At 40.3% G+C, this 13,277-nt stretch overlaps 1 protein-coding gene and 1 long non-coding RNA gene across 4 annotated transcripts in view; one reads left to right on the forward strand and one right to left on the reverse strand.

The window, feature by feature from the left end:
* Positions 1-13,277, reverse strand: part of LOC309374049 — an 88,118-nt gene that overhangs the window by 32,936 nt on the left and 41,905 nt on the right. For 2 of the 3 annotated variants that reach the window (XR_014170328.1, XR_014170329.1), the window contains exon 2: positions 8,643-8,799. The exons of the other annotated variant lie outside the window; for it this stretch is intronic. This is a non-coding gene — a long non-coding RNA (uncharacterized lncRNA). The remainder of the gene's footprint in view (positions 1-8,642; positions 8,800-13,277) is intronic. 3 annotated transcript variants of the gene reach the window in all.
* The window catches only part of GALNT18 (polypeptide N-acetylgalactosaminyltransferase 18), a 334,795-nt gene that overhangs the window by 30,638 nt on the left and 290,880 nt on the right, over positions 1-13,277 (forward strand). The window lies entirely within an intron of this gene.

A 13,277-nucleotide genomic window follows, 5' to 3' on the forward strand; every position in this document is an offset into this window, starting at 1 on the left:
CTAAACCCCAATTGAAACGGACCTAGAAATTCAGTCTCCTCCAAGAGCACCTGGATGATCTGGTCCATGACCACCAGCTCGAAAACCTTGCCCAAGATACAATGGCTATGAACATTCCTGTACTGGGAGAACTTGACCACAGCAGTTCAGGCTTGGATCTTCACAGCCTTCAAGACTGGATCACTGCAAGGCACTCTGTGTGTTTGATCCGGGAACTGCAGCTACTGAAGAATGCTGTAGCAAGGTTGCTGACAGAAGTGAGACCCTGTCAACATATAACACCTCTGCTCTGAGATCTGCACTGGTTGCTGATTTGTTACTGGGCTAAGTTCAAGGTGTTACTCTTGGTATAGAAAGCCCTTAAAGGTTTGGGTCCAGTTTACTTGTGGGATTGCCTTATCCCACGTCTGCCCACTTGACTGCTTCAGTCTGCAGAACTGGAACTGTTACAGGTGCCACACAATATTTATTCTGCACTTGTAAGAAATTAATATTTTAATGTAGCAGCACCTACGTTTGGATCTCTCTGCCAATTGGCTTCAGGCAGGCACCTTCACTACACTTTTTTAGTTTACTACTGGTTTCAGTTGTTTTAAAATGTTTTTAATTACTTGTTTTTAACTGTTTAATTGATAATTTTAATGTTTCTTGTAAACTACTGAGGGTTTACAATCAACGGTATATAAATCTTGTTAGATGAAAAAATCAGTTCAATAAGCCAGATCTTAGTTTTAGTGCTAGCTCTTCTAAAAGAACAACTTCATAGGATTTGCTCATATTGGTCCCGAGAAACAAGATAGATGACAGAAGAAAGGAAGAGCTCAGAGAGCTGTCAACTTCAATGGAGGATTCAATTCTTTTGCTACACCTTTTTGCCATCCAGAACAGGATCTGTTTAATGAAGTATGCCTGCAAAACTCAAGTCTGCCTAGCCAGTTACAGAACTTGCATATATTGAAAACAAAGTCTACAGCCTAAAATGATGAACTTATATGAATTTTTCAGGCACTAAAAATAGCTGGAAAAAATTTTCTGGGTCCCCACCTTCAGCATATAATAGTATCTACCAGCCATAGACAATCTGCATTAGCTTTACACACCTCAAAATAATCTCTGTTCTATAAACATACAGTAAAACTGGAAATTCTAATGGCACAGTAAATGTTCAACAGTGCAATCCTACTCAGAAGTAAACCCCATTGAATTCATTTGTATGATGCCTTTCCATAGTGAAAACCATGCTCAAGGTGGCTTACAACGTGAAATAAACATAATTAAAAACATAAAAGTAATCATAAACGATAAAGAAAACATCAAAAAGTACACAACCAAATCGACCAATCACCACATAAATCATAATAAAGATACAAGATAAGGATACATAAAAAATTAATATCAATAAAAGCAGCAACCTTCCCCACCAACAACGCCCCCCCCAAGCAATACCCCAGCCCAGGAGTCTGTTCAGTAGCCTCAGCTTTTGAATCTGGAGTCGGTCAGGGCTCCACCATTCCAGACCAGATGGGGAAAGGCCTGCAAGGCAGAGAGCAGGGAGACTTCCTCCCAGGTGTGTGTATAGGTTGCTTTTCCAATACCACATTCTTCAAAGTAGCTTTGAGGAAGCAGCCAAACTGTGCCCAGATTGCTGAACTTCCTGCCTCTGGAGCCTTGTCTGATCCCCTTTTTATTGGTTTTTCAGTGTGTTTGCAGAGCTTTTCTGTCTCACCATGCTTCGGGTTGGGTTTAGTACAGTCTGTGTACCTGTGTGCACTTCAAAATCCACTGCTACGTCTACCACTGGCTCTCAGAGGTCACAAACAGGTCATGAAGGCAGTAGCCCTTGCCCACTGTTGCTTGCTTCAACAAACTGTTAGAAAACCTAAATCCAGAGATGGCATAGAGCCAACGTGCCTTGTAGCCGTGGGATGGCTTATCTTCCATGAACTTGCCTAACCACCTTTTAAAGCCGTTTATGAGAACAGTCACAACACCCTATTAAGAACTGGTTTGGGGCGATGAAAGCAATCTCAGGGAAGTGGGGCAGAAGTGTCTCTAGTGTAATTTTTTCTATATAAAAATGCAGAACCCCCCCTCAACCTTCTCCTACTGCCCATGTAAACCAACAAACGCATAGAAAGAGAACCTACCCAAATGACGCTGACATAAAAATCTCACACATATACCAAGTTGGAAAAACAAAACAATTGTGTGTACGTCTATCACCCACCCTCTTCCCTCTACTCTCTCTCCCTACCTCTGGATACCATATTGTCTTACACTGAACGCAACCAAAAGAATTTATAATCTGCACGAGAGAGAGAGAGAGAGAGAGAGAGAGAGAGAGAGATTGCACATTCTTTTGAATTTCATGAAAATCTTTATGCATTTTTATTTTTTAAAAAATATTAATGTTCCAAAGAAATAAATCCAAATTGGGGGGGGGGACCCTTTCCACCTGCAGCCTATAGTGGAGCAACTTAACATTCTACTTCTTCATTCTGCATAAGGAACAGAAGGTCACCTCTTCCTAAGTGCTCCATAAGTGTATTCTTTTTCCATCTTAACTTTAATACATAGGTATTCAATCACACGTCTCAAGTATCTCTTGTTCTAAAAATCCATTTCTTTTTACACCGGTGTTCAGACACTATATTAAATGGTATTGGAGGAGGAAGAATTAATGGATGAAACCTCGCAATGAATGTTCTCATTAATGCTACTTCCTTGTAGAGTCAATACCAGAAATACAGCATGCACAGAGTTTACTTGAGCTTGCCAATTTTCTGATGATACAAGAGCAAGGGAGAGGTTGGTAAGGGGGTATTTTGTTGGCCAAGCAATCAATAAGCAATTTATTCATTGTTTTTTTAAGAAAATAGGAATATCTCCATGGAACTAAAACATAGTAATGAAGCAGAACATGTGAAAACTAGTAAGGGCTAACTATTCTGGATGAGTAGAACCAATACTTAACAAAGATATAGTACCTTCTGAAACTACTTCAGATAATCATTAGGACAATCCTGTGAGAAGGGGAAATGTTATTCCAATTAATATACTATGCTTTTTTTATACTGAGTAGTCTAGGAACTTGGCTAAAGCTGCATAATGAATTTGTGTTTGAGCTGATATGAACTAGATAGCTTGCCTATGAGGTGGGCTGAGGCAGCTATTTTGGGCAGCGGAAGTCTAAGAGGCAGTGCCCCTGCAGGCACCCCGCCCACCCCTTCTGCTAACAGAGAAGTGGCGCTTCCAGTGAGATCTCACCAAAATCTCATGGAATTTTGTGTGTTCCATGAGATCTTGCAAAAGCTCGTTGAAACCTGCCACTGCATGACCCAAGTAAAGAAGGCTTTGGTAGGGGCAGTGGGGCAGAATGGCACCTTTCTGTTTCTTCTCATAGCTCATGTTCTTAACCACTGTGGTGTATCATAGTAAGGCTAATATATCCTAAAATGTTTATACTGGATTACCAGTATAATGGCTGGGGAACAGGGAGGAGTGGTTACTGTTTACCTGTCCAGCCTTTGGATCTTTTCCTTACTCTTGCTTGTAGAAAGGAAATACGCAAGTGAAGTACTGTCTTACATTTACAAGACTTTTCTGGGCATCTCTTTATGGCGGGGAAGCATTACAGCCCAAGAGCCACATTCCTTTCTGAGGAGTCATATGCCAGTGCTGGATGAGGCCAGAGGCAAAAGTTGGCAGAGCAACTAATGTTTCACTTTTGTACAGCAGGCTACTTTCTGCACAGAGAGACACAAACACACCGTTCTCTATCCGCCATCCAGGCAACAGTTCAAGGTCACATTTCAGCCGGGCAAGAATACTCAAAGTGGGTGTTAAGCAGGCCAAGGAGGGGTTGGGGAGAGGGGCATGGGTGGGGATGGGTGGTGTGGCAAGAGTCCAAAGGGCCCGATAGAGAAGTTGGGAGTACTGCATTTCGCCCACAGATCTGAAGTTCTCCACCCCAGCCTGATGGAGAGAAGTGAGGTTAGACATTTAAGAACCATTCTTCGTGAAAGTTCTTTTATGACAAAATGTATCTATAGACACATGATATCGTCAACCATAGGCTTCCTAAATTATCCAGTTTCTCAACTATTACTTAATCACTTCACGATGTTCTTAATTCCACTTAGTTAATTAATTATGTGACAGATTATTCAGCACTTGCATAATATTTCCCAGTTCTGTACTATTTTTTTAAATAAAAATTATAACCATCTCAGCTTGTACTTTGATAAGACTTTGTGTCCCTGTCTAATACATGAGTCAACTGAAAACGTTTCTCCAAACTTTGGAATCCACAGTTTAACTCTTTGAACTGTGATTTCTAAAAATGAGATGCCTCGTGAAAATACATGTTGGTGGAGTATACAAAATGTATATTATCTAGAGCCAGTGGGATTTGATATAAAGTTGAATGGAGGGGGGAGTCTCCAAGAGACAAATGTGGAAAGAAAGAAAACAAGAAGAAAGGAATAAAATTGTGAAAACATTGTTTTCACAGTATTGGAGAATGTGTGGATGGATGGTGAATGGGGCCTTGGAGCTTGCTACTGTTCCTCCAAGGAGTCCAAGCTCATATTCGGATCGATTTCTTCTGCCTTCTTAGGTTGATAACTTTCCTTTGTTTGACTTAGCTGATACTCAGTTGCAGGAGCACAACCATCCATATTGCTCCACACTGAAACACTGGGGGAAGTGGCATGTCGAAGCAAGTGTATTCCATATCTTCCATGGGCCATGTTTGATTGAGGGGTCAAATAAGACACCAATTCATGCCTTGACAATGTGGGGCGTCTTTGGCTTTCCTGGGCATTCCATCTCCCACATCTGGATTTGGGCCTGAAAGACCAATGGAAAGTGTGGGTGCATAGTGGATATGGTGTAAGCATGCAAGCATACTTTGTGACATTGCACAACTTCATTGCTGATCATGAGGCAAATCTGTTAAAGCACCAGGCTTAGCTTCCCATTTTCTGTGGTGTTTTGTGTTGTCTTCAGTATGAAATCTTGGAAATAGGCCTGCACAGGTTCTAACATGTAAAACTATACATGAATCACCAGCCATGCGTGATGATGACAGGTGTGGAGAGTCCTCCCCTCCCTTCAGTAATTTCACAGATAAGAATTAATGAGCAGTTGATAAATTTATAGTCCTTTTATTACAGCATCATGTTGCGAGCACAAATACACAGCTCTCTGCAAGGAAGGCAGTTGGCTAGTCTAATCATCCTTCCATTCATTTCTCCCTCCCTCTGAGTCCTTTGCTCTCTGATACATTCGGATCTCTGAGTCTGAGAGGAGGAGGCGTCTCCCACGCTCTCAAGAGACGCCTCAACTAGCTGCCCCCTCCCTTCTGGTTCTGTCATCATTATCTCATAACTGGGTAACTCCCCCCCCCCATAGCTGTTCAGCTTCTGCCTCTCTCTCTGCTTCTGAACACGCTGTGGAGAAGGGCAGCGATTCTTTCCCCTCCAGCCCTCCATCAGAGAGAAGCTGGTCTGCCATAGAATGCATTCTCCAGTCCTCGTCTTCAGACCATTCCCTGACAGATGAACTACTATGTATTTAGGAATAAAAACCAGGAATTGAATCAAGCTCATGGTGGGCAACCCTAAAATAGGTAGTTCCCTGTTTGGGAGGGCAGGCAGGATGTCACAAGATCTACCACTAAGCATAGGAAAACAGGAAGCTGCCTTACACTGGGTCAGATCATTGGTCCATCTTTATCACCACTGACTGGCCGGAGCTCTCAAGGTTTTAAACTGGGGACATTGCTAACCCTACCTGGAGATGCTGGGGGATTGAACCTAGGACCTGCATGGAAAGCAGATGTTCTACCACTAAGCTAAGTTCTACAAGCTTGTAAAGAACTATATTCTTTGAAATGGACAAGCTAATGTTTATTGTCAAATTGTACAGCGATTCTGAAGTTTTTACTTACTAACTCTCATGTTATGAATAATTATTAATCACACCAATGCAATTACAATGCAATCACACCAATTACATTGGTCATATTTTCAAATAGTCTTGATCCATGTTTGGGCACTTGTGTATATGTGTGTATGCACACACAAGTTGGTAGGTGAATGAATCGAAGCCAGTACCTCATGTTCAACATTTTCCGATGCCACAGTCCAATTCTGGTATCTGGTAAACAGATCCCATTGTCTTAGAAGAGCTTTCCTTGAGCTAATCGTTTCAGAGATAGTTAAAATATGTCAATGTCATCATTTTTGGATGGGACAGTCACCTCAAGGAGATTTCCTCTCGCAGTTTGAAATAGTAATAGTGAAGTGGGTTTTGTGAAAGGTAAAACCACAAGCATCTCCTAGCAATTGTACCCACAGGTGATTGTTATACCTCAAAAATAATCAGAAAAGTTGGCTGTTCATTTTAGATTTAAAGGAGAAAGGTGTCTGTGCTATTTTGATCTGTTTTGTTTGTTTTGATCTTATTGCCAGAAGTGAGATAGTACTTAGGAGCTATCCCACACTCTTCAGATGTTGAGTATCAACACTTTATCAACAAGATGAGAAAACTGGCAACACTGGTGGTGGTATATGTATGCGTGCACAAAGGATTAGCATATTTCTGACACCATTTCAGAGCTATTTTAAATTGTGCCACTCTTTTTGAAGTCTAATTAGCTTCTCTGTGCAGCGCAAAAGCAGTAAAGAAATTCTACTGTGAATGCCTTTAATAAGACCATCAAGACTTTGTAAAATGCTTCCTACAAGAGATTTCCACACTGTCTTGCAGTAGCTTTTTTGGTATTCTTCCGAATCAGTTTTTTTTAATGCATTTATTTGCACCTAACTAAGACTCTTAAGGTCTTTCTTCAGAAGTCAAAACACCACCATTAGAACACAACACTTCATTAGTTTTAAAACTGAACTTAATACATTTATGAGAGCTGTTGTATATGGGGCTTTTTGACATCTGAGTAGGGAATAGGAAAGATTTTATTCTCTTAGATTAACTGGAATATCTTCTTTCCTCAGAGAAAGTAGGTATATGTTAAAAGAATTCAGATTACTTTCTGGAGCATTATACCAAACGTATCATTGGTATTTATTAAGAGCAAGTAAACTTGTTTGTAGATTGTCAAACAGCACACACAAAACCTGCCAGTATGGATGAGCTCTTCTTTCCCATGGTTTGTGCATGTCAGAGGTTCTCAATCTTTTCCAGTCCATGGCTCTCTTGGCCAACTACGTTTTTTCTGTGGCTCTCCTGTGGGTAAAAACTAGACCATCATTCAAGGCACCTCAGTGAAAACCCCTGGCTTTTGCTATAAATTCTGCATAAGCTCAAAGAAAAGTCTTTAGGAACAACCTGAAAAAAACCCCAACCAACCAGTAAAACCAGGGAAGAGACAAATCTATTAGATTTACTACTACTATTAATACTAATATTATTTAAATATTTTTTCAAAAAACCTATGGGTTGTACTCAACTTAAGGCCAACTCAACAGTAGACCCACTGAGATGAATAAACCTACGTTGGTCATGTCCATTGACTTCAATGGGTCTACCCTGAAGAGCAGCAGCAGCACTGGATTGGAAGTTCAGTTCAAATGTATCCATTCAAAGAAACAGTCAATCCCCTCATCCTATCTCTTTACCCCATTTCCTTCTCCCTGTGCTCTGCATATGCTCAGAGGCTGCCATGACCTTCTGCTCTGCTCTGTAATTATGCAGAATTCAGCTGGTCATTCCTAAAAATAACATGTGATGTATCAGGGAAAGTTCTTGGCCCAAGAGTCTCTCTTTTCACAGTAGTCCCCCATACACAGAGATCACCAGGAGAGGCCTTATTCTCAATAGTGCCGCCACTGCATTTAGGCTGGTCTTAACTGTGAACAAGGTTCAGATCCAGGGGAGCCCTTCTCTACATGGAAGAGTTGTTCCATTCACAGAAAGGTCTTTGGTCCAGTTGAAGCCCTTGCTAATGGAAGGACAAAGGCCTCTGCAGTCCTCTGTAGCACCTTCTTCCCCCACTCCCTCCCTCCCTCCCTCCCTCCCTCCCTCCCTCCCTCCCTCCCTCCCTCCTTCCTTCCTTCCTTCCTCTCTTTTTCTCGTCCCCCTCCCCCAATGGAATTCCTTACCCAGGAAGGCCTACCAGATTCAATTTGTCAAGATTTTTGGAATGCTAGTGGACCTTCATTTATTTTTGAAAAGCCATTGGATGCCATTTTGGTCCCAGTTTTCAAGCTGTAATTCTCTGTTGACATTTTATTGCATGTTACAAATGCATTGCCAATTTCAGTGTAGTTTTTGATGCTACAGGATGCTGCTGGTAATAACTAGTGGTAAAAATAGCAATAAATATAACGTGTGCACATTTGATGCCAATGCCACATGCAATTTGTATTTTATACACAAGACATAGAATATGACAATAATGCCTTTCAGGCTTAGCATTTTTCCTAGCCTCTCCCTGGGTTGTGCTCCCTTTCATCCTATCCAGATCTGCTCTGAGGAGACAAAAATGAAATCAGGCTGAAAATAAGATTTCATTCAGTGGAGATGACTAAAATCGATTCCATTGGGCAGTGGGGGCGGGGAGTATACCCCATGAAATTAAAAGTGGAATTTCAAAAGCCTACAAAAGACTGTCAATTTACTGGGCAAGCAGGGGCCATTCAAATGTGATGTGTACCCGCCTTGGCTCTCTTGACTTCACCGACATCTTGATTGATACACAAAGGCAGAGTAGTGTTTACAGGCATTACTTCAATGTTGCTAGTAGCAACTTCTGCTTTTCACCTTTCCTTTCTTTGCCTTTAAGGGCATATTTTTTGAAATAATTATCTCATTGATTTGCAGGAGGACTTCATTGGCAATACAATATATTCTACTGTCAGATGGATAGACTTAGCTGGTTTTCTTTTTGTTTCTGTTTTTAAATACTCCCCCTCCTCATTCTGCCAATACACACATTGAGCACTTAAATTTGTAAAGACATTTTATATTTGGCCTTGCAGGGGGATGACTTCATAAGCAATACTGCTTGGAAGAGCTAATAAATATCAGCATTAACCACTTTTCAAATCCATTTGCCATTCTCTATGCCGCTTTTATACTGCTGCCCATTGTTATTTGATTCATTCCCCCCATCCCCGCCGCCCAATCTCCATTCTGCAAAATACTAGGGTTGGAGTCATTGAGTTGGAAGGGATCTCAAAGGTCATTTAGTCCAACTGCCTCCTGCTGTTGCTGATTATAATTAATTAATGCATATACTACTAAATGTCAAAATAGGCTTCTAAGCAGTTTGCATATATATTTTTTTTTTATAAAAATTTTTATTAAGATTTTTTACAGATACATATTTAACAAACAAAATAGGTTTCATAACATCTTTTCATTCTATTGCGGACTCCCTCACGTCTCCCGCTTCCACTTTCATCATTAAAAACGAATTTTTCCAAGCAAATTATCATCTTGTTTATACTCTTAAGTGCAGTATTTAGGTTAAACTCAAATAAAAAATTATAATTTAATGGTAGACAGTTATTTCTGCTCTGGCTTCCTTGTTAGGATTCAACCAAATTACAGTACTTTTGTAAATAAATCTTAAATTTCTTCCAGTCTTCTTCAACCCTCTCCTCTCCCAGGTCGCGGATTCTGCCAGTCATCTCAGCCAGTTGCATATAGTCCATCAGCTGCATCTGCCATTCTTCCAGTGTTGGTAGATCTTGGGTTTTCCAGCTCTTAGCAATAAGTATCCTTGCCGCCGTTGTAGCGTACATAAAAAATGTTCTATCCTTCTTTAACACGTTCTGGCCGACCATGCCCAGAAGGAAGGCCTCTGGTTTCTTGGTGAAGGTATACTTAAATACCTTTTTTAACTCATTATATATCATTTCCCAAAAGGCCTTCACTTTAGGGCAGGTCCACCAGAGGTGAAAGAATGTTCCTTCATTTTCCTTACATTTCCAACATTTGTTATCAGACGAATGGTATATTTTAGCCAATTTCACTGGGGTCATGTACCATCTATATATCATTTTCATTACATTTTCCTTCAGAGCATTACATGCTGTGAAGTTCAGCCCGGTAGTCCATAACCTTTCCCAGTCCTCAAACATAATATTGTGCCCAATATCCTGGGCCCACTTTATCATAGCCGATTTAACCAATTCGTCTTGTGTGTTCCATTTCAGCAGCAAGTTATACATTTTTGAAAGTACCTTGGTCTTAGGTTCTAGCAGTTCTGTCTCCAGTTTCGATTTCTCCACCTGGAATCCTAACTTTTTATCAATCTTAAACACTTCCTTAATCTGAGCATAGTGTAACCAGTCTCGCACTTTATCTTTCATTTTCTCTAAACTCTGCAGTTTCCAATTGTCTCCATCCCTTTCTAGTATTTCCCAATATTTTGGCCAATTGGCCTCCATATTGGGTCTTTTTCGGGCCTTGGCCTCCAAAGGTGACAGCCACCTCGGTGTTTTGTTTTCTAATAAGTCTTTGTATCTTGTCCAGACATTAAATATTGCTTTTCTGACAATATGGTTCTTAAAGACCTTGTTGATCTTAACCTTGTCGTACCATAAATATGCATGCCATCCAAATGCATTGTTAAAACCTTCCAAATCCAGCACATCCGTGTCCTCCAGAAGTAGCCAGTCTTTTAGCCAGCAGAAAGCTGCGGCTTCATAGTACAACTTTAAGTCTGGCAGGGCAAAGCCCCCTCTTTCTTTTGCGTCCGTTAATATCTTAAACTTAATTCTGGGCTTTTTGCCCTGCCAGACAAATTTGGAGATATCTTTCTGCCACTTCCGGAAGCACTCCGTTTTATCTACAATCTGCAATGTCTGAAACAAAAATAACATTTTTGGCAATACATTCATCTTAATAGCAGCTATTCGACCTAACAGTGAAAGTTTCAATTTTGACCAGCTATCCAAGTCTCTCTTAATTTCAGACCAACATTTTTCATAATTATCTTTAAACAGACTCAAATTCTTTGCTGTTATGTTTACCCCTAGGTATTTAACTTTCTTAACCACAGTTAACTCTGTCTCTCTCTGAAACCGTTCCGACTCAATATCTGTCAAGTTTTTTCCCAACACCTTGGTTTTTTGCTTATTTAGTTTAAATCCCGCCACCCGACCAAAATCCTGGATTAGTTGTAGTACTCTTTTCGTACTAGATTCTGGCTCCTGTAATGTCAGAACTAAGTCATCTGCAAACGCTTTAAGTTTGTATTGTTTCGCTCCGACCTGTATCCCTTCCACCAACCTGTCCCCTCTAATCGTGTTCAAGAGCACCTCCAGGACCGAGATAAATAGTAACGGGGAAATCGGACAGCCTTGTCGTGTTCCTTTTTCAATTTTAAACTCTTCTGTAACCACATTGTTAACTATCAGTTTAGCCTTTTGTTCTGAATATATTGCATCAATCCCATTCTCAAACCCCCGGCCCACTCCCATTTCTTTTAAATTCCCTTTCATAAACTTCCAGGATATGTTATCAAAGGCCTTCTCCGCGTCTATAAAAATTAAAACAGCTTTAGTATTTATGTCTGTTTGTAAAAGCTCCAATATATCTATAATGTTCCTTGTATTGGCAGACATATGTCTACCTGGGAGAAAGCCTGCCTGGTCTTTATGGATTACTTTGTTTAAAACCCTCTTGAATCTACTTGCCAAAACGTCTGCGAATATTTTGTAATCCACATTTAAAAGGGAGATGGGACGGTAGTTCTTAAGCTGTGTCTTTTCAGTTTCCGATTTTGGTATCAATGTGATGAAAGCTTCTTTCCACGATTCTGGCGCCTTCTTCCCCTCTAAAATTTCATTGCTGACCTCCATCAGTGGTTGTATCAAATAGTCTTTCAATGTCTTATAGTACTTGGAGGTCAGCCCATCTGGTCCTGGTGATTTGCCCTGTTTCATGTTTTGGATGGCCTGCTCAATCTCTTGTCGTGTTATTTTGCCATTCAGAATTGATCTATTTTCTTCTGACAACTTTGCCAGTCCATTTGTCTTTAAAAATTGTTTAATCGCTGCTTCATCTTGTGGCCCTTGAGTGTATAATTTTTTGAAATATCTCTGGAAACACTTTCTAATCTCTCCGGGGTTCTGGATACATCTTCCTTCAATCTCTAAGTTTGTCACTGTGTTTAACTTTTGTCTCCTCTTCAACTGCCAAGCTAGCAGTTTTCCACATTTATTAGCCGACTCAAAAGTTTTTTGTTTCATTAGTTTGATTTTCCATTCTATTTCCTGATTTATCAGTTTACAATATTGTGCTTGGTAAAGTTTGATTTCTCTCAGAATCGGCTGGGACTTCGGATTAAGTCTTAACTTCTTCTCCAACTCCTTGATTTTTTCCAAAATTTTATCTTTCCTTTCGTTTTGTTTCCTTTTCTTTACTGTGTTCTGTTGTATCAGGAACCCCCTCATCACGGCCTTACTTGCGTCCCAGATAGTTCTTTTTTCCACTGTGGTGTTCATATTGATCTCGAAATAATCCTTTAGGGCTTTTTGGGCCTTCTTAGTGATCTCCTGATCTCTAAACAGGCCATCATTCATCTTCCATCTGAAGGAACCGGTTGGAATCAATGTCATGTCCATTCTCAGTGCGTTATGGTCGGAGCATGTCTTTGGGCAGATTTCCACCTTTCTGATCTTAGGTGCCAGGCCTCTAGTTATCCATATCTGGTCGATTCTTGTCCAAGTCAGTTGGGCTTCAGAGAAAAATGTTCCTTCCCTTCCCAAGGGGTTTCTCACTCTCCAAATGTCAATCCAGTCCATATTGTCTGTCATTTCAAAGAAGGTCTTTGGTAGTCTCCCATCTTTAGAAATTTTTTGGCTCTGTGACTTATCCATATTGGTTGATACAACTCCATTCATATCTCCCATCATAATGATGTTGTTGTAGTCCAGATAGTCCAGCATGGTCTCATGCAACTTCTTATAGAATTCCGATTTTCCTTCATTTGGAGCATAAATTCCTAATATCAATATTTTTTCCCCTTGATGTTGTATTTCTATCGCCAAAATTCTTCCATGCTCATCTTTAAACAGAAATTTAGGTGAAAGGCTCTCTTTTGCATAAATTACCACACCTCTCTTTTTAACTGTATCCGAAGATATAAATTCCTGACCAAGTCTTTTATTTATTAACACTTTTCTGTGGAGCCTGGTCACATGTGTTTCCTGTAAGCAAATAATGTCCAAATGTTCCTTTTTTAAAATGTGAAAGATTTTTCTCCTTTTTCCTGGAATGTTACAGCCATTTATGTTCCAGCT

Source organism: Podarcis melisellensis (assembly GCF_964234715.1).
Source record: "Podarcis melisellensis genome assembly, chromosome: 1".
Lineage (NCBI taxonomy): Eukaryota > Metazoa > Chordata > Lepidosauria > Squamata > Lacertidae > Podarcis > Podarcis melisellensis.